General features: G+C 40.7%; 1 protein-coding gene across 5 annotated transcripts in view; it reads right to left on the reverse strand.

The window, feature by feature from the left end:
- Nucleotides 1–19449, reverse strand: part of ZMIZ1 (zinc finger MIZ-type containing 1) — a 347188-nt gene that overhangs the window by 286062 nt on the left and 41677 nt on the right. For all 5 annotated transcript variants that reach the window (XM_018068949.2, XM_018068952.2, XM_018068955.2 and 2 more), the window contains exon 2: nucleotides 12481–12628. The gene's annotated coding sequence lies outside the window, so the exon portion shown is untranslated. The remainder of the gene's footprint in view (nucleotides 1–12480; nucleotides 12629–19449) is intronic.

Genomic DNA, 19449 nt, shown 5'->3' on the forward strand with positions numbered 1-19449 from the left:
AAAAGATTTATGCTGCTGCTTTAAATAAAACATAGTTGTATCCTTCAGTTTGTATTTAGAATTACAAGTACTTGCTTTCTTTAAGAAACACATGCTTTCAAACTATTTTTTTTAAACTTAATTTCCCCTTCCGTTTGTGTACCTGTCATGTTTGTGATCTTTATTGTAGAGGGCAAAATAAGAAGGGGAAAAAACCCCAGACTTCGGAACTATGAACATTTCCAGTTCTCCATCATTCCCTCTAATCCTTTAGAGTAATATAACTTCTGGTTAAGACCAAATATCTAGTGATATCCTTGAAGGCAGCACTTAGCCCTATCTGTGTATCTTGACATTAAGTGTTGCCAAATTTCTTTTCTTGCTATCACAGTTTAAGAAAATGAATGCAACGACAAGAGGAAAATGTCAGAAAACTTGATTGCATACTAAGGATGTTCACACATGAGGATCTCTAAACTCCTCAGAGTTATATCAAATTTTATGGGCAACACAGTAACCACCCAAATCCTTAACAGCCAGAAATGGTGCCAGTCGAAGTAACCAAGGTTTTTTTCTTCACAGTTCATTAGCTGCCCAACAGCTCATCAACAGAAGAGCCCCTTGCAACCCCACACCACTTTCTCCCCTCACAGAGCTGTGGCCAACTCTTCAGGCAGCATCCTGGGCATTCTGCTGCTTCCACACTGATGACAAGGTGAATATGGTAGCATGGCCTCAAAGTATCACTTGAAAAAACAAAAGCACCCAAAACAACCCAACTATGAGACCCATCATTTTGACAGCCTGCTGCAGGACAGAAATCATCATAAATTTAAACACAAGTAAGGTGGCTGCTTGCAGATAAAAGACAGGCTTAATTTGATTTTTCTTCCTTCTTCACCACTTCTCCCCTATGAAGGATGGAATTACTTCACTGTAAAAATTCTGGCAAGGGAAAGCTTGCACCAAACCAGGGAAATTTCTAACAAAACAGAGGCTGCCCAGGCACAGGGTGATCCCTCTCTGATGTCAATGCGCATGTAGAATATGTGGCATGTTTTCCACTTCCAAACCGAGTTCCCCATCGACCCTGCACTAGGAGTATCCAAAGACAACCTTCTGTGGGGGGACACAGCCAGGCCCTGAAATGAGTCCTCAGCCCCATGCCCAGCAGCTGTGCTCTGCTGCTGCAGCATGTGCTCAAGGCTGGGGATTCAAGGCAGGAGCCAGAGCTGAACAGGGGACCTCAGGGCTCTCTGCCTCTGGTGGGGTGACCCCAGTGGCTTCTTTGTCAGGATGCAGAGGGCAAAAATCAAGGAAAGGAGAGCTAATGACAAGAACTGCAAATGTTGGTCACAAATATTTCATGTTCTTTCTATACGCAATTAGTGTGTAGAAGGGATAAGCTGATTTTAGCACTCTCATCTTCCATGTTTAATTGCATTCCTTTTCTGCTATTAAACTCCTCCCATCTTAAAAACAAACAAACAAACAAAAGAACACAGTAAAAAAACACCCAAATATCTGCCTTTTTTTCTAAGTCAGGAATACTGCTTTGCTTCAATAACTTCAGGACCCAAAGTTGCACTGTGCTGAATTTTACCTTAATTTCTGATGCATCACATCAGTTTTAGACTGTTAACATCTCTCGATAACACTGATCTCTAGTTGCGCTAATTTTAGAAAAATCTGAGTCAATTCTGAAAACAGAACAAAACTATTGAAGCACCATAGATAAAGCTCAGTTAAAATCCTGTGCTGGCTTTTCTTAACTGATATTTGAAACCATACAACTCATCAATATTATGGATTAATATTGACTTTTACTCTTCAGCTCACAGTATTTCTCCAGCTGCATTTAATGGCTATTACTACAATTATCTGCATTTTAATTTTTCGGCATTCAGATTTTTCTACTCCTCTCCCAACAGATTTTTTTATTTTTTTTTTGGCCCACTGCCCTTCCTTACAGTGTCCACAATCCGTGGAGAAGAGATTGCTGATGGCGTTATCACAGGCAAACAGAATGAAGCTAATGGTAACAGGCACTCCTTGCTAGGTAATTATTATAGGAGAAGGAATGCAAATGAGCCCTAATCTGTCTCACACAATGGCAGAGGTCTCGGATTTGCATTAAACCTTTTGCAGCTCTCCCAGATCGGGGACTCTGCAGATAACAATGCATCTGCAGCCCAGGCTGCTCGGGTGGTTATTACATTGTGCCCCCAGCAGGTACAGTGTCCCTGAATGACTCTCCCCTCCCCCTTTTTCTCTCCTGTCCCCTCCTCCTTCCCTCCTTCCCCCCAGCTTTGCTGAAAAAAAAAAAAAAAAGCTAATTGTGCATGCCATTTGGCTTGATTCATGTTTACAATGAGGAAGAAAGCAGTGCTGCTTGGTAATTATAAGAGGGAAATGGACATCAGGAAATCTCCGTTCTATTCCCAGCTATGTCATTCACTTGCCAGAGAACTGCAGGAAAATAACTTTGTTTTTCTGTGCATCCATGTGTTCAGTACGAAATACAGGGCTGGCATTTGAAGTGGCCCAACAGACTCTCATTTTACAGTGGCACCTGCTGAACACTTTCAGGAAGAAAATGCTAGACTTCACTTGAATCTAGGCTGAGCTCATGATAAGCCGCAGTCCTTCAGAAGAACCAATGCCTGGATGCCAACTCCCCTTCTGGTAATAGGTTGTTAAGAATGATATTCTTTTCCAGCACTGTGGCCTGCTATAAAAACACCTAAACCAACAGCTGCCAGCTGGGGCCATGCTCAGTGCTCAAAGGTGTCTGCACAATAGCAGATCTTAACAGAAGAATGTGTAGGAAATATGTTTGAGGTGCTCTGGTCACAAGTCACACAGCACCAGGATAAGATTCCATTTTCCTAAAGCTCATCTTCTCCAGCTTCTTCCTCGTGGCTTGTTTGGATCAGGAGCAAGGAAGTCAAATGTACTGAACTGTTCCTTCCCGAGAGGAGTCCCAGTTTGAGGTCACACCTCCTTACCAGGATGTCAGGTGGAGCAGACTTTTTCCAACACTAGTGCCTTCCTTCCTGAACACTCATTTTCTCCTGAGACATTTTTTGTCAAACGGGATAAAATACAGTAATAAATTATTTTCAGAATTGATCTTCAGGAATCAAAGAATCTGCCACAAAAAACACAGACTAGAAAATGGAGACTACCAAACAATAAGTGGGCATGTAAAGTAATTTCTCAGCATGCACACGCACAAAAAAAAACAAGACCAAAAGCATACACATTTTATGTAAGGAATGGTTTCAAAAATCAAGAAGAATCACCAAATTTATTTGCACATCATCACAACTATGTTAGTAGCACTTGTTTAGTTTTTATCTGAAATGCCATATGCAAAGACTTATGTCTTGTAAATCTGTTATTAGGCAGGTGTCACACTAACTCAAATTAAAATAATTTCACAAATAATTAAAAGATACTTGCTACTATATTATTGATATAAGGTATAAAGTAGCTACATTTAATTAAGGTGCACTAAGCACACGGGTACCAGTGATGTCTGAAAAAAACCCAATTTTCAGATTCCTTATATCAAGGGGGTGGAGAGGACAAAAATAATCATAACTGGATTTTGCAAGCACCATGTGCAACTCTTTTAATTTATTTTCAATTTAAGACTGTATCAAACAACTTAAATTTGAGTCCTGACCACAGATGCACAGTCCTCTATGCCAGGCCTAGACTGAAATGCTGAGGGAACCCCAAGAGCCAAAAAAATTGGAGCAGTCACCAAAAAATAGCACAGTGTCACATGACTAAATACCATCACTCTCAATTACACTATTCAGAGACATTAATCATCCACTGTATTTGCTCTGGAGACAGCTACACGCTTTGTTCTTTCTTCCATGAGGTTTTTTTCTTCCTTTCTCAATCTACCCCTGCCAATACTGGCAAGCAGTTCCTTTGGAAATCAGCTGTGGGTATTTTTAAAGCCTCTCTAGCTGTCTAGATTGGGTAAATACTGTAAATATAACCCCTATTAAACTATGGTCAGAAATGAACAATTTTTTTTCTACAGCAACAATAGTTAAAAAAACAGTGACAGCAAGTGTTTTTTTAACACCATGTAACAAGGTTATTTTTCAATAATCAAAGGTTTGCTCATTTCCATCTCACAGAGCAGTAGGTGGGGCAGTGCTACTTCTTTACACAGGTAGTGGAGTACACTATGCTTGTCTCTGAGATCATCTCAGACTGCTGGTATCCTCAAGCAACATTCATTACACCTAAACAATCAGTAGTTAGTTTAAAAACATACTTATTTTTAAACAATGCTGTGGCTTGTTAGGATTCTGAGGTTCTCGGAAAGAACCTTCTCCCATTTGCACTGACATTTAAGGTCCTTGCCACTTGGAAGGGCTGACATGGTACAATGTTATGAATGAACAATCTTTATATCAGAAAAGCAAAAGCTGTCTTGCACTGACTCGTTCCCATAAAACAAAGAAGAAGATTTTCAGTTATCTGGTCCATAAAGCTGCAAATATTTTCCTATGTAATCTTTGTGCTAACTTTCTAACACTAAAGAGCACTCATTCAGAACACAAGATGGGGGTATTTTTAAATTATCAAGGCATGACAGGTATCAGAACCTACAGTTTACAATTCTAACATGCTCAGGCTCAGACTTGAGCACTGGTCTTTAGGCTGCTCCTTCCCAGTGACCAGTTACTGTCAGCTGCGCTACTGGTGCCATTTTTACATGTGCATAAAAACCTTACTCCAAATCCAGATGCAGCTGTGGAGAGCCTGAGAGGCTCACCCTCACATCACTGCCAGATCAGCAAAAGCACCAGGGCAGAGAGAGTCAGGCAGGACAGCCCAACCAATTTCACTGCCACCTGACCACACCAGGCTGACTCTGTCCACGGTGGACGCAGCTATCTCACCCCTCCTGCCTGCAGAGGTGGACGCAGCTATCTCACCCCTCCTGCCTGCAGAGGGTGGTGGTGGGGTGGTGGCCACCCCAGAAGACAGGGAACAGGGAGAACAGCCGTCTTCATGGGGAACCACTGCTCACCCTGTGACCCTTGGCCCATCACCGAAGCCGTGCACTTCAGGACCACTCTCACATTAAGCATTAACTCAGCCAGTTCAGCTGTGTTGCCGAGTAGCCAGTCAAATATTTACAAGGTTTTCAGAAGGTGTGAGATTAACCTCGTCCTTTCAGTGTAAAACCCAATGTCCACGATTTCATACGCTGTTTTGCATACCCAGAAGTTACAATTCTGAAGCTTTGAGACTCCCAACACAAAGTCGTTAGAAAGAATAATCCAAACAGGAAAACTAAGAGGGACTCAATGCACACTGTAGACAAAATATTGGCACCACACACAGTGCTGGCAAGAAGAGCAGCATGCTGTGTTCCTAAGGCAGAGAGCAAGTAAAATCCAGCTCATAGAGCTGGTGATTGCAACTTCACCTGAACAGCAGCTTTCCCTTTGTCGAGTTCGTCTCTAGGTCACTTTATGGTAAAGGCAAAAATTGCCACTGCGCTTTCAAGGATCTCAACAGCTTTTCAGCCACCGTCCCCACCACCCCCCCCTTCTCACCAGCCTTTTGAGAGTTTCCCTCTATAGCAGCATTCTGCGTTTCAGGGATTCAACCTTTCAACTGAAGCATGGGAGATCACTTATACTCTTGAACCGGTGGAGCTGCCAGCCTCCCCTTTGTTGCACAGGGATTTACACTTGAATGGCGCTGGGAAGCAAAGTCTTTTAAGGAAAGGCTGGTGGGGGGAAGACAATTTACTTGCCAGGATCCCGTTCTCAAATCACGTCCATCTACCAGCTCCACTTCTCCAGTTAACGTAACTACAGGAACCGTATCGAATCGCTAGTTTGTAAGGAGTTTGCTGTGAGGTGACTTGTATGAAAAAAATTGCTAATTTGAGTTTATTTCGACAAGGATATGCATAGTCATAAGTGAAGTTCATTTCAAGCCTATATGTGGGCATTTAGATTAATTTAATTTAGCCCAATTTAACAGACGTCATTCTCTTAATCTGAGACTCATTTATACACTTCCTATTATAGCCCTGCCTTCCATGCACATCGTACCCCATCTGATGGCTTCTACAGCTTTTCAGGAGAGACACTGGGGAACACTACTACAGCACAGATGCATTGCAGATAATTTGAACAAGAGTAAGCAAGCCTGCTCCAGTTTAACAGAGAATGACACACTGGCTTCGGCCCTTCACCTAAGTACACCACCCTGGTGCATTTCTGTTCCTAAATTGCAAGTGGGTAGTTAACTACTGATTGGTTTCAGGCTATGTTTGCAGTTAACAGGCAGTATCCTATTGCTGCCTTTTCAAACAGCGGCACTCTCTTGTAAAGCCACACAGTTTTTGTTTGTTTGCTTGCTTGCTTGGAAGCATAAAGCCTGCTATCCCCAAAGAAAAATAACAACATCCGAAGTATGGAAGTTGGCAAGTGCTAACCTGGCATAGAGAAAGATCTGTAAGGAACATTTCTTCTGTTTTTAAAATGTTATACCTGCTTCTGCTTTGATTCTATATTCTGAATTGGCCACGTGCCAATGTGAAACTCTGTGAAACACACAGAGAGCACTGCCTGCAGAGTGAAGCAAGAAGGCCAGCACGCTCCAGAGCTGGTGGCAAACCACAGTCCCCATGAAAACCACATGTGCCAGAGACCAAATATTTTGCATTTTGCTTACTGCTAATAAAGCTGCTTCACTTCATTAAAAGCAGCTTATCATTTTATCTACTCACTCTGATTAATTAGCCTCTAGTTAAAATGAATAAGCACTTGATTCGAGGATTCTATTAATATGTGACACCGATGAACCACCACTTGCATACTTCTTCCATCCTTTTCCTTTTACTCTCCTCTCCCTATACCAAGTGTCTTATTAGGCTGTTCGGATTGACACCCCCAGTGTCACCTTTGAGGATAACACAAACACTTAAAGAGAGAGGTGGGTAAGGAAATACCCCAAAGTCCCAAACTCATCCAAGGCTCAGTTTCCCTGCTGGAATATACAGATGGATATAATCTACTTCTCACTGTAATTATGATCACAAGCTTGGAAAGAAACAGCATGGAAAGAAGAAAGAGCCAGGGAAACACATTGCGTTGCTGGGAACAGGGGAAAAACAACAGTACCATTGAAACATACAACTCATTTGTCTTTCCAGAATAAAATAATTTTAAGTATGAAGCACAAACAGCAGTCAGTTCCATCAAAAACCTGACTTTCTTAGAGAGCAAAGAACTTTCTCCCAAGCCAAATACCATGTGCTGTATATGCATAAAGACAGCTTCTGCTACAGTATATGCCTACAGATTTCACAGTTGCATATGATCGCCAAAATCTCAATTTCTAGTAGCAAAAAACGTATGTTACCATTATTTAGCCAAGCATCTGAAGACTGAAATATATCATAGCTGCTCATTTTGCTGGCAAACAGTGCTTTGCTTCGTATATCTAATTTTCTTCTCGAGTCAATTGATTTTATGAATGTCACAAATACCCAAAGGTGTATGGGAAGCTTAAAAGAAACGAAACCAAACCAAACCCCAGACTTACACACCTTCCCTTTTTCTTCCTCTACCTTCCTTGAAATGTTAAGCATCCACTCTTCAGCAACAATGCCCACAGGGGACAGAACGATCATGAGCCCTAAAACTGCAACAAATTCGTATTTTGAGGGAGGAGTGGAAGACAGGAAGGTGAGGAGAAGGGAAAATAAAAGTTGCTGGGTCATTCTAACATTTAGGTCTAATTTCCTTTTAATTATAGGTAGAATAATAAGGAAGTGAGTGGAAACTTTGCATTTATGCTACAAGCAATTTAAGAGGTCTCTTTCAAGAGAATAGCTTGTTTAGGTTATGAATCACAGACTATAAGCACAAACCTGAAATTCACAGTCCAGCCAGGCAAGGCTGTATGTGAGAAGGCACCAAAGGAAGATCTGGTTTACATCACACAGCAGGGCACTAAGTGACCATGAGTCACTGACGCACTTCATCTGGCTTTTAAGGACATCAGCACCAGATAAAAATGTTTCAGGACACATTTTACAAAGAACTTCCCAGTATAAATTTACCTGGCCCATTCAAATCTGCACAGAATTTTCTAGACAGGATAGGGAAGGATAGGAGGACTCAGCACAAGAGAACATGCTAGTCCATGTAGGACTTACTCTGAAATAAGTACACCCAGTTCTATATTCAGAAGTACGTCTAACACGTCTAACACAATGACTGTGAGGAGTAGCAAGAACTCCACTGCATTATGGACAACTAAGGCAGGCAGACCATAACTTCTGAAACTAGAGGAAAGCCAAGCAACCCAGAGTTAGCTCTGCAAACACTAAGAACTGAAGAGTTTTAACCAGGGACAACAAATGGTCATTGGCATAGCTACACTAGAGGGTGGGGGGCACACACCAGGAGGCAGCACCTTCTAGACCTCCATACAGATACAGACACCCCAAGACAAGCCCTTGCAGTGTTCTCACCACCTCTTCCCAAAACCCTATTCACTTATATCTGTGGACTTGTAAAGTCTGCCCTCAGAAAAGGACTGTCTCAGACAACTGAGTAGAAAATTGAAAATCATGGTTCTTACTACCATTTTAACCTATCTTCCTGTGCCTAGATATGCTAAATTTTCACTCTGCCTCTTAATACTTTTTACATCTTGTATATGAAAGAAGTGATTTACAAGCAAGTTAATTTCAGCTCTGAACTCTCCACTTTCTCTACAGTTAAAACCATGAAAGATGTTTAAAACCATCTTTTTGGAGGCAGAAAATAAGCATTTCGCTTTCTGAAATCTACATGGTAAATGGATTCTAAACATACAAATTACCTAAAAAATGCACTGCTGGCTGGGATGAAAATTATTTTTCCTTCTCCAATAAATTTGAGATTTAAGTCTTCTCCAATCAGAATAAAAAATTAATACCTGTAACGTTCATAAAATGAAAATCTGAAAAAAGTCAAGGGTTTTACTAAAAAACAAGAGAGGGCTAGGCTCATTGTTAACAAAAAGTTAATTAAGTACTTAAAGACCTTGAGCAGTTGCAAAGTCCTGATTGAAAGCGGCAGACAGTTAAAGCTTTGCAAACTGAGAACTCTGGAAGAACCTGTCATCCTCTCATAAGGTGCAATACAGCTTTGACAGACGCTTCATTTTACTGAATACAGTTACTGAATGAGAAATCCTGACCCCAAACATCTCAAAGGATTTAAGGGAGAAAAAAATCGAAGACTTGAAACAAACACATTGTTGAAATGCTCTACAAATGCTCAAGAGCTACGAACTTGATTTATATATGAAAAGAGAAATACAAACAATCAGGGTAAGCTTCCCACTGACAGGTAAATTATTATAGGCATGCTGTTTAACACACACAGCATCACCCACCCAAAATGTTAGCTAGCAGCAGTGTCACCTTTCCTTTGGAGATGGTTCAGGTTGATACAAATAAGAGAGGAAAACAGGGAAATAATGAGGGAAATAAAAGTTCTTTCAAAAGTCAAGGCAAAATAGTCATACTAGATGCACTGATACAAAACATAACTTCTGAAAAAATCTGAACAAGAGGTATGGTTGCTCTGTCAAGGAACAAAAAAATTTAAAATTATCTTTGCCCAGATTCAGCTAGGAGGAACTGGGGGAGAAAAGCACACCATTAAAGGCAAAAAACAAAACACAGCAAACTGTGGTCCACTTGCCAGCCTGATCTTTTTTTGCCTTGTCCCTGCCCTGCCTCCCTCTCTCCTTTCTGACCCCTCTTCAACACTTCCAAACTGGGAAGGGGTCTATGCTTCCACCCTCCCTCCACCTCTCCTGAACCTGCTCTAGTCCAACACACAGGCAAGAATTTCCTCTTGGTTTGGTTCTCAAATTTCACTGTCACATCCAGTCTCTCCTCCCAAAGCTTTTCACCCCGAGGACTACAGTCTGCATGATTGCATTTGATAATACAGACTCTGCTGCTTAAATGCCGTACATTTGCAGACAGTTAAAGCATGTTTTACAAAGGTACTGAAAAGGGGTTTAGCAACATACACTTCCTGAGCATGTAAGTCACTGCAGCAGCTGGAAAGGGACCCTGTTCAACATGGGACATTTTCCCTCTCCTCACCAGGATGAAAAGGGGCATACAGAGAGAAGGCATTTGTGCTGGAGCTGTTCCCAAGCCCTGGCTTCAGAGGGACAATTCGTCTGATGTGTTATAACTCAGGAAGCATATGCAGGAAAAGGATGAGGGGAGCAGCAAGCAGGGATTCCCCTCCACATTTCCAATGCCATGCAAGAGGGACAAACAGATGTATCCAGCCAGAGAGAAATAGCAGTGGGCTGTGCACAACCTCTCAGCTGACCCTACGAATTAAGCAGTGGCCCTTGTCTCCACTGCACATCACTGCATAAGACATGTACTGGGAGGGAGACAATAACAAGAAGTGATGCCCACAGTCCTGCAAAATAGCTTTGAAAGCTTGTGCTTCCCCTCAGCCCCCAACCCAGGGAGTTTAAAGGCATTCAGAAACGGTACAAAAACTCGGCTGGAGCTACGAATCTTAATAGCAGCTTTCCTTCACACCTGCGGCTCAGCCAAGCCTCCCACATCTCAGTGTGCCCCAAAATTTCCCATTTCAAAGGAATTTTACAGAGCCTTCTCTTGTTTGGGAGAAAACAGGTTCAGAGGCCACAAGGCAGCTTCTGCAGGCTCCTCTCAGCATGCCACAGCATCAGTGGCGGAGGCAATGCCTGCCTGCAACAGCACAGGCAGCTGCATTCTTTAGTCTGGCACCAATGAGGAAAGCTATCATCCATTTTTAAGTTAGATTCAAGGAACCAGCTGGGGACCAGCGATTGCCATTTCTGAAGTGCAGCATGAGGAGTGTAACCAGCCTTTCCATAGTAACGAAGATTAGCGGCCTTGAGTCTGACACTCCTCCTGCATTAAAAGATAGGAGACAAAGAGAGAGACAGGTAATTACATAGAAGGAGCCTTGGGGAAATTGCAAACTCCTTGAGAACTCTTTAGCTGGTCTGTGTGTTTCTTCTTGTCTCTGCTTTGGATGAAGGTCTCCAAGAAACATTTGCCCATTAGATCATTAGCTTTATTGCAGAAGGTAGCCAGACAGCTGGTACTGGCTGTTCAATAAAGACTTAGCTTTCCTCTGCACCATCAAGAATGAGATGCAGAATGAGAAAGAGAACATCCCAAGGCACATTACCTGTCTGGAGCTTATCCTCGATACGTTAGTGTAGTTAGTCAGTCTGAGGGGTCTGACAAATGAACTCTGACAAATCTCACTGGGGCAATTTAAGACGTTATTGCATCGCACTGTCATTCCAAACCTTTCACAAACGTTAGCACCACTGAGCAATCTGGCAGAAAAAGTTATATCTGGCATCTCCAATTCAGAACCTAGGAAGTTATCACAAACCACTTCTCAGCACTGGTTCAAGTTAAGACATCAACTGTTAACCAGAACGGCTGAGGTCTAGAGAGAAGATACTGCCTCCACTACAAGGAGCATTAATATCTATCACAAAGATGGAATAGGAAATGACATCTCAAAGCACTGCAGCTCCTAAGCAAATATAAATCTAAACACTGAGTTTTGATACTAAAATACCTATGCAGTTTGTATAACAAAGACTTGAGTCTACTCATGCAGCTCAGGATGCTCTGTGGATCAGCACTAATTTTTTGTACTTTACATATCCCTGACACATAAACTGAATTGCTTCAAGTGGAAGGGCAGACACGGATTACATGTGGTTCACATCACCAGATAACTACAAAATTAAATTCCTCTCACTCACCGCATTTTGCACTTTTCCCCAAAACTAAAAAAAGTCTGGAGAGGTGAAGAACTGCCATGTGTTTCCAACTCTTCACAAAAGCACACCATTCAGAGCTGTTGGGGCTCCAGCTAGTTCCTATCTTATCTGTCAGTAGTATAACCAGCCACAAACCCATGACAGACCCCAGAGAATATGCCAGGTTTAAAACACAAATCCAAACAACTTCACAAGCAAAACAATCTGTATTTATCTGGTTAGATGTACATGTATGGTAATAATAAAAGAAGCACTTTGAGACATTTCTTCAACTTGTCTTCTCCAGACCTAACTCATTGTCTTTCCATCTAAGCTGACATTCACGCAAAGATTTAGTCAATCAGTCTGCAATACAACAGTTTTACTTTTTTTTCTCTGCAAGCATTTAAAATGTATCTCATCATCTAGTTTTTCTTAAGGGACTGTATCCTACATTTAGAAGTAAAGCGGGAAGCCCACAAAGCTTCTGTTTGCACTGCAGTGTTAGAAAGGCAATCCACATGAACCAGAAATTTGTCTAAACTCCATGTAGACAAGCTTCTTCTACCATTCCCTTCCTATCCAGAAGGAGCAGAGCAGGCAAGACACCTTGAAAAGCAGATAACAATTACCTCTTACCTTTCTGAAGAGGCCGCCGCCAATTAGCACATTCCTGGAGCTTCTAATTCAGGCAAGAAGAAAGGAGGGGAGGGAAGAGGGGGAAAAAAAAAAGGAAAAAAAAAAAAAGAAGAGGGAGTTGTTTTCTTCCTCAGCACAACAGTATTTCCTAAGGGGTTGAAAAAAAAGAAGAAAAACGGAAATAAGTATTAGCATTTATGTTTTTCGAAGTGGCTACAGATTACAACACTTGTCTGGCAGAGCTACTGTGCCTCTCCTTCTGCAGTTCCAAAATCCCAACTTAGGGTGCCCTGTATTTTCTCCATCATCACCTTATCAAACCACGGAATATGAAGGTCAAGTCAGCTACTATTAAGAAAAGCAAAGTTAGATTCCTGGCAGAATGGGAAAAAGTCCTGTACTAGTTAAAGTCCGATTTGAAAATATTCTTGAGCACTTATTCTGTAAAGTAAATATGCTTCAGCCAAGCTCACACCCACTTCTGTAAAAATTCAAATAAGCCACATTTACTATCAAAATAGTTGGCAAAAGGCAAATTCCAACATGCATACTGAACATACAGGTATATACTGACATTCGAGTGCTTATGCACTCTTCTCTGAAAGGATCATACCTGCAATTATGAGGTATTTGCAACTAATCAAAAGTTCTCTTCCTTTTTATGACAAGTACTCTTCTTAAGGCAATCTATTTTCTTATTTTCTTAAAACAACCTATCCCGCTATATTGAATCTTTCAGTAACAGCAAGACAAAAATAATATTTTCTATCAGAATGAAGGAAAAGGGAACCAAAAAAACCCTTTTTGTGACTAAAGATATCATTTAGAAATCCAGCTTCGCTCCCATAAAACCATAATTCCTCACCTAAGACCATCTCTAACTCTCTGCCCTACTCCTAACACAACTTTAAAGAGACTTAGAGACACCCATATTTAATGGGCCCCTCCCTACCTCCAGTACCTGCCTCTGATGAAAGGCAGGAAAATCAAGTGGAAAATTATTTTAAAGGGTGCATGCAAGACATTAACATATTTGAGGAAACGGCAATCAAGGTTTTCCGTGGGGAATGAGCAAAGGGAAACACGTCCAGTCTGTTCTCCATCACATTTTGTTGGCTTATATTCATACAGAAAACTCTACCCTTTTCTGTCCCATGGAAAATCTGAACACAGGTTCTCAAAATAAGGAAAAAAGTCTCTGCTACCTTACATTTCCCCACACACTTCTACATCCCTCAAAAAGATAATTAACCCATTTGCTAACAGCATACAGAGTCTAGCCTCCCAGAAGAGATTTTAAATAAGGGGCCCCAACAGAGAGGAAAAAACATAAAAGGCAGCACTCCCATCACAGCATCTCCCTTAAAGCCACCACGTCTGTCCAATTTTAAATGGCCACAGTTCTTGCATTTCTCTAGGGGACAAAAGCTCTCTTTTTCTCTCCTCCTGTCAGCAAGACTTAAAGCTGCAAGAGTAATTCTGTCCAGATTCCCCTCTAGATAGGCAATGATTTAAAGAATTCATGAAGTAACAGTGGCAGTGTAAATAAACAATGAAAAACTAAATAAAGATCACAGAAGACGACACACAGAAAATGTGCACTAAGGAGAGAAAGAACGAGATCAGTGATTCAAAACCTCTTCTGCCTTGTTACGTGCACCCATAAATAGGCCAAGCAATAATCTGACAATGCGAGAGAATGGATCCTGACATAAAAATGTAACCACTCAAAAACCTGCCTCCTCGACCTCCTCCCTTATAGGCAAACCTTCCCCCAGTGTTTAATTCCACTTTCTCAATGTCTCATATCCCTCAGTTGCACTTCTGCTTTCTGTCAGCTTTCAGCCCTCTTGTACTAGCTGGTGCAAAGAAACCTAAGCCAAAACCTGGAGAACTCAAAATCGTTATACTTTTCTAAAAAGAGGGAAACAGTGCTACAGCCCTCATGGTGGAGAAGGAGAAGAAATGACCCTTAGTGAATTGGTCCTGACATGTGTACATCCTGAGGCTATGTGCAAATCAATACTTACTGAGCAGCTCAGCACAGATCAGGTCGCAAAATGCAAGGGAAAAAAAATAAATTGTATCGCCCCCTCAACCACATGCTAGTTTTGTATCCCTAAATCAAATGCATAATTTGCTTTTCTTTTTCATTATCAAATCGAAAGGATGCTTTTGACAGTATTTTTCTCCCTGCTAAGAGAAATCCCTCACAATCGTCAGATAAAGTCTGTTAAGAACTGAAATACTGGTTACATTTCACGTGCTTAAAAATTTCATGCTTCCATCCTCTTACTAGTAGGAAAAATAATTTAAAGTAGACATACAAGATTTGAAGGAAGCATATTTTTAAAACAAACATAAAAACAAGAGGTGGAAAAAAAGAAGGCTGAGTACAAAACCCAAGGTTTATAACAACATTCTCAGGGAGACAGAAATCTGCCTTAAGTACCACTTAGGGACGTAGGTTTGACTCAACAGAACTTGCCCCGAAGAAGGTGAGATTGCTCTGTTCTCAAATTCTCAGGCAAGGAAAAAAAAAATGAAGTGAAATAATGCATTACCCAAAAGCCAAATTCTAAGCGGACAAATCCAGTGAAATTACTTACTTACAATACCAAAAGACTTGACTAAATTTCTGGCGTGGCCAGAGATAATTCATATGAAAAAAAAAATGTCAAAATGTTTTGAGTATACAGCCACTACAGTAAGAAAACAAACAGAAAACTGGGAAACACTGTATCAAAACCCAACAAATTGTTGACATTAACATTAGATAAATGAAGAGGCATATGTTGAGACAAACACCCTCAGATGGTGTGTGAGTCAACTTCTGCAATGAATTTAGCAGAGCTGCTTTCCTATATCAAGCTTAATAAAAATAATCCTCATTTCCATCAACTAGGTCTGGGTTTTCATTAGATCTTGCATGACGTGAGCAATTCTGGACAGTACCCGAGCTGAAGATTGAATCCTGTACCAGGGATTCTGGAATGTGATCTTGACTGAGAATTAACCTTTCTTTCTGAATGATGATGCCAGATTTATTCCTCCTGCTGCACAATGAAAATACAGTGTTTTTTCCAGGCATTACCCAAATCTAGCCCACTTCCTACAGTTCAACACAAACATCCTACATGACATTTGCCAGGATCCAGGTCTTAACTGATCCAGAGACTTTTTACATTGAGAAAATAAAATTTTGGGAAAGTAATGCCCCTCACTTTCAGTCTGCACCACACAACTGGCAAAGAACTTGCTCACCTTCTCTCTTCTGATCCCTACAAGGGGCCTCCATCAGCTCTTTGGGGAACTACTGTGTCAACGGGAGCCCCTGTATACACAACCAACCTGGAAGATTTTCTAGTTTATTGGATTTTCTAGCTCTGTGATGTCTATTAATTCCATTACACCAGGGAATTAGAGCACTGCTGTATGTAACAAAACCCTCCCCAAAACATGTCCATAACATAAGGGTTTAAACAGAGGTTTTTACAGAGAAACCAAAAAGGTGTTTTCAAGGTTTCTTCAATCTACATATAACAAATGGTTACTTTTCTTCAGGTGAATTATATGCACACTCAGTGTGCACTAATAGAAATAGGTCAAGTTTTTATCATAGTAAAAAATTTTTTCCCTTTTTTCCCTGTTTATTTTTCAACCTCTCGATTTAGGAGAGGTAATAAAACAACTATTTCATTAAGAGGGAAGTAGCAATCTCCATTTGTCATTGTAAAAACCAAACAAGCAAGCTAAGAAAAAGAGTATTAAAATACTTATCCCTAAATATCATGATGAAACTGAGGGGGGGAAAAAAGGAATACCTTTTCCCATACACCTTCTTATACAACCTGTAGTTAACATGTTTCTCAGAACAGTACCAAAAGTATCTCTCACATTAATAAAATATATTAGTCTGTAGTCTGTCTGCCAACAAATGGCAGTGGCACCTCCCAGGTTACTCAGAGCACCCTTCCTTAACTCTCAGGGCAGGACTCTTAACCTTGGCTTTTGAAGCCAGGAACTTCACCTGCCCCTGCCTCAGGTTCTTTCTCCAATCTATTTTCTAGCATCTACAGAGTCAGTATGAAATAAAACTTACATGTTTAATTTCATGTACCTTTTCATTTCATGTAACATTTCATTTTGTGTAACATTTCACATAAGCACAATATGGTGTTTACCTACAGCAACATGGAGAACAAGCTAGAAATTAGCAAAGTCTCATTTAATGTAGTATGAATTAAAAGCATTTTTATCTATGCATATGTATATTTATCGGTCTTAAACATGGAACAGGGTAATCCTTCTGCCACAAACACTTGTACTGGAGATATTTTTCAAGAATATACACTATTTTTCCAGAACTGTATCTGCACAAAGAGGGGAAGCTCTTCTCAAGTATCTATTACAAAGGGCCAAGTAAAGGTAACCAAAATATTGTTGCAGAAGCACAGAGAAAGCATAAAAACATGGTAAGAGTCAACGAAGACACAGATCTCATAAATAAATTCTCCAGGTCTTAGTGAACTCATGGGATCCACCATCAAGAGATGTCTAAATAAAAGACTGGTTTTACTTACATAAAGTATATTTCCTAAATAAGCAGCATAATTTTTGTTAATTTAAACCACCTTTAATTCAAATGCTAAATGTATTGTATTTCTATATCTTTATGCAGAGGTGTTTACACAATTGTTTTCTACAGCTTTAATGTTATACCTATCTGTACTTCCTCACCTGCTTTCCTTGGATCCTAAAAAAAGCTCTTCCCAAAACAATATTTGTCCATGTGAAAAATCTAAGTTTACAGAAGCACCATTCATATGGATGCATTTAGGTAACACGCTTATTAAAGCATACCAACTTCTGAATGACATTTACCTACCAGTCTAACTGCAATGAGCCCATCAATAATGAAAAAAAGGTTTCCTTTTCTCTTGATCACCTAAAAGGTACATACCCCATATTTTATATGCAAAGCCTTGAAGACCAAATCCAGCACACCCAAGCACAATGAAAAAGATAATCATCACTTGAAAAATGTGATCCCTTCTAAAGAAACAGGGGGAAAATATTTTTTCAAACGTTTACCTCTCCCTTTTAAGCTCGATGTAGAAGAAAGCAATTCTTTCTCTAAAAGAGAGGCTTGTTCCTCAACCTTTCCCAAGTGCCTTAGGTGACACAATGCTGATAAACCAGCTAAAATAACAGTGATGAAGTGGGACTCAGGATCTAGGACATAGAGGACAGGGAAGTCAGGTGCATGACCACGTCTGGGAAAGCAGCATCTTCCCAGGGCTCCCTGCTGGGGTGGTGGTGTGGACCCCGGGTGCCATTCAGTGGGCTACCTGCTGACTTGACAACAGCCCAAAGCAGGCACGCAGAAACATTTGTTTCTCAACAACTACCTCTCTCTTACAAACCTGATTTCATACTTTTCTATCTTTTTCTTAACTAAAAAGAGGATACACTTCATGCCGGAAATCTGTATTTTTTGAAGCTTGAAATCATTTAGCCTATTAAACCCGAGCTGTAATATGGGTGTTATTTCTCAAAAACATACAGTAAATGCATTAAATTATTGATAGTCATTAAACAGGAAAAAAATTTAAACAGCTCTCAGCTTTTATCAATCATTAATGCAGTTTCCACTTGCACATCTCACTGGGTTGCTATCATATAGCACAGAGCAAAGAGTACAAATCCTGAAGGCATGAATTCATTTTCTCTTGACGCAGAGTAAAAATATTCTTGGCAGCAGGAGAGAGGCTAAAACATGAAGCAGAACAGTTGAAAGGAGGCTTCTGTCTTTTGCAGTAAACAGGTAGCAATAGGAGGGAGCAGCAATTTTAGGCACCAAAGCCCATCCACTTCTCATCTCCTGTAAGGGCCAGTAACAACATCATCCATCACCTCCAACACCTGGCAGCAGTTACAGCCAGCCCGATAGTGTTTACAAATTTGATCCCAATTTGAAATATATGTTAATTCAGTGGCATATAGGGAAAACAAGGAGCATTGGGGTGAATAGAAAAGCATCCAGGCTCTAGAGCGAGATGAAGATTTCACCCCAAGCTGCTCACCAGCCAGTGAGCCAGTGAAACCAATAATGTGCAGAAAACACCAACTGTCAAATCGACAACCTCAGCTCAGAAAAATGACAGAGACTGGGATAGTCTCTTGAAGCTATTATGGACCTTTAGTGGGGCAAGTTATGACTAGACCAAATGTTTTTATGAGGTCTGAATGACTCATGTCAATATGGGGAATCTGGAGATAGAAGCCAATTGGTGACACCTTGCCTGGCTGCAATCTGCCAGCTAACAGTGAAGTAACATCCCAATTTTTTGTCCATTTTATGCACAAACTGAAGGCCTGTCTTACACAGCTGCTCTCTCAACTTTCATCCCCAGCAATTTTATTGAAATTCACGAGTTTAAAATGCAACAAAGAGAGAACACAATCCACAGGGCCAAGCCAGGTATGATGGCAGTATGCAAGGACCTACCTGACCTACCTCTACAGCAGCAACTGTAGGCAAGCCATAGCCATTAAAAATATCAACACAAAACACACAGAAACACTAGCTCTAGCTAAATATTCAGACAGTGAAACCTTAGCCCTGCAGCAGCCCTGCTACTGGAACCCAAATTAATTTGTTTTAAACTACCTTGTGTCTGTTGAAATGAACTGTAATAATAGCTCTGGAGCACAGTGCAGACACATCCAAAAGCTAAACACAATGCTGAGGACTGCTCGAGACACAATGCTGAGGACTGCTCGAGACACACGTGCCCACACCCAGAGCCCGCTAGGAAACTATTACCACAAAAAACTCATCATAACCAACGTGTTTCACTCCCAACAATGCCTTCAATTCCTTAAAAAAAAAACAAAACCAAAAAAACCCACACGTTCACCCAGAAAAAAAAATGGATGTTAAAGATTAGGAAAAAAGTACAGAAA

The sequence above is a fragment of the Manacus vitellinus genome, unplaced genomic scaffold, assembly GCF_001715985.3.
Source record: "Manacus vitellinus isolate BGI_N305 unplaced genomic scaffold, ASM171598v3 scaffold_15_pilon, whole genome shotgun sequence".
NCBI lineage: Eukaryota > Metazoa > Chordata > Aves > Passeriformes > Pipridae > Manacus > Manacus vitellinus.